The sequence below is a fragment of the Herpailurus yagouaroundi genome, unplaced genomic scaffold, assembly GCF_014898765.1.
Source record: "Herpailurus yagouaroundi ecotype Mexico unplaced genomic scaffold, PumYag 141, whole genome shotgun sequence".
NCBI lineage: Eukaryota > Metazoa > Chordata > Mammalia > Carnivora > Felidae > Herpailurus > Herpailurus yagouaroundi.
Genome location: NW_024412396.1, coordinates 76173582 through 76176196, shown reverse-complemented (window position 1 = coordinate 76176196; position 2615 = coordinate 76173582).

Sequence of the window (2615 nt, the reverse complement as noted above, 5' to 3'; positions counted from 1 at the left end):
GCGCCATCCCCGGGAAGCCCCTGCACCCTGCTTCACCCCACAGCCGGGTCTTCAGTCCCGCTCACGCCCTGAAATCCCGCTGCGGCCCCACCCAGGCCGCCCACCAGGGTGACCCCACTCGCCCTCGACAGGCAGCCCGAGGACCCCGTTCCCTGCCGCGGAGCTGGTCCGGACGCGGGGCCGGGCTGACCACCGGCCCTGTGCAAGCGGCCTGTGGGGACAGTGCGGTGGGTGTCGGTGCCGCGTCCCAAAGAGGCCCGGGTCCCGGATCTCCCCAGCCTTCCTGGCTTCCTTCGGAGGGTGGGAGACAAGAGCAGCCGGTGGCCTTCGTCTTCAGCCGTCCAGGCGCTCGCTCGGGTTTGGAGGCTCAGGCTTCCTTCCTCCAACCCCGGTCACCACTGTGTCCTCACGGAGCCTCCACACGCACACCCCAGCCCCTCCGCCTTAGGGTGGAGGAGGGGAGCCCACCTAATGCCTGCTCTCCCACGTCCCACGTCCCTCCGACAGAGGAGGAGAGAAGCGTCAGAGAGGTGCAGGGGCACCGGGCATCCCCCTGATGCAAAGGGGTGAGGCGCGAGTCACACCAGGTCTGCTTACACTGAGGCCCTGAGCTGTGCTTGGGTCCACACGGGGGATGCGGTCTGTGCAGGAGACTACGGGACCGCCACCCTCCCTCGGCACCGGGGGCGGGGAAGTCTCTGGCCCAAGGGACGCCAGGACCCCCGGCTGCCCAGGCCACCGACCCACAAGAAGCACAGATGAGGTGCTGTGAGAACTTACTGCAGTGAACCCCTCGGGGTGGCTGCTTGGGAGACACCAGCCCCCACATCTGCTTTCACTGGCAGGAACCTGTGTGGTCAGGACCCTGAAGCTGTCTTTGTACCCAGGGAGGGGCCCCAGACCCCTCGGGGTGGATCCTCTCCCCCAGAAGCCTCCAGAAGCCCCCTGCCTCAAGGCACAAAAGGCAATACGAAGGGAGGTGGGGAGAAGGCCCAGGGCACACGACCCCCACCGCCTCCGCCCCAGGGAGCACCAGCTGGCACCCTGGCACCCTGGCAGCCCCAGGAGGCAGAGGAGGGACGGGCTGCGTAGGAAGAGAGGCGCCACCTGTGGCCTCCACTGTCGGGAAGGAGCTGCCCCCTCGGCCCCTGCAGCCTCTCCCCTCTGCCCTGCCCACCTCACCCTCACCCTGCCCACCTCGCCCACCTCACCCCTCTGCCCTGCCCACCTCACCCAAGTGCTCTAAAAGCCCAGTCCTTAGCCTCAAACCCGCAAATCTGCTCCGGGGCTCTGCACACCTCCTGCCCCACCCCCAGCGCCCTGGCGATTCTGCGCTGACCTCACAGCGCTCCCCCTCCTGGCTCTCCCCTTTGTGTTAACATCGCCTGGGCGTGGAGGCGTGGCCCTCGAGGGTGGGCCCAGAGCGGGCGAGGACGGTTAGGACCAGGACGCCAGGGTGGCACCTCGGCTTCTGGCGGCCGCCTGCAACCCCTCCCCTTCCTTGGCTAGTGGACGCACCACTCCCATCCGCCTCGGACATCACGCGGCCTTTCCCTGTGCGTCTGTCTTCTTCTCGTGAAAACATGTGATGTTGGAAAGGCCCACCCAGTGACCTCATCCTAACTTGATGGCATCTGCAAAGTTCTCGTTTCCAAATGAGGTCGCATTTGGACGTTCCAGGGGTCAGGACTTAAGCATATCCTTGGGGAGACATAGTTTCACCCGTGATGGACCTTCCCAACTTGCCAGTCTGACTGTGACCCCCTCACAAGGCGTCCCCATGGCCTTGACAAGAGGACCAAGCTCCCGGGCCTGGCTGTAGAGCTGCCCCCAGCCTGGCCCTGCCGGCCCCCCAGCCATATCTCACAAGACAGCCCCTCACGGCCTTGCCAGGCTTGTTTCCCCCCCCTCCCCCGGGTACACCGTCTCAGAGGCTCCCCTGGCTGGAACACCACTGCCCTGAATCGGGGTGGCATCCCCAACACCGTGCACTTCACTCCAGGCCTGGCCTCCATCCAGCTGTCCTGCCGCACTGGGGTCTGGCCGCCCGCCTTAGCCGCAGCCCCTCGCCACCGGCCATCACGCCATGCAGTCATGAGGATGGGCTCCATGCCCCCCACCTGCCTGGAAGGCTGGCGGAGCTGCACCAGATCCACAGAGGGACCGTGGGGGGCTCATGGGTGCCTGGGGTCCCTCAGGAGCCAGAGCAACTTCAGGTCTCTGACACCTGTGCCAGGTGAACTGTGTGCTGATCATCAGGCTCCTGGAGGCCCAGAGTGGGTGGCGCCCCCGCCCGGGGGGGGGGGGGGGGGGGGGGGGCTGCCCATCTCCGGCTCTGAATTTGGCTGCCGGTGACCGGGCAGGCCTCACCTCCCGTGCCCGGCGGAAGCACGTGAAACCCCGCGGAGAGAGCAGCGTCTCCGTTGAAGACCTCAGTTATCCCACAAGTGATTTTTCAAACACCGCAGGCTGCCAGACTGGACTCCAGGAGCCAGCCGGCAGAAACACAGACTGAACCCCACAGAGACGAACCCCAGACACCCGAGAGGCTGGAGGGATCAGGCGTGGTCCAGCACGGAGCCCTGGAAACGATGTGACGGACGAGACGGGGGGGG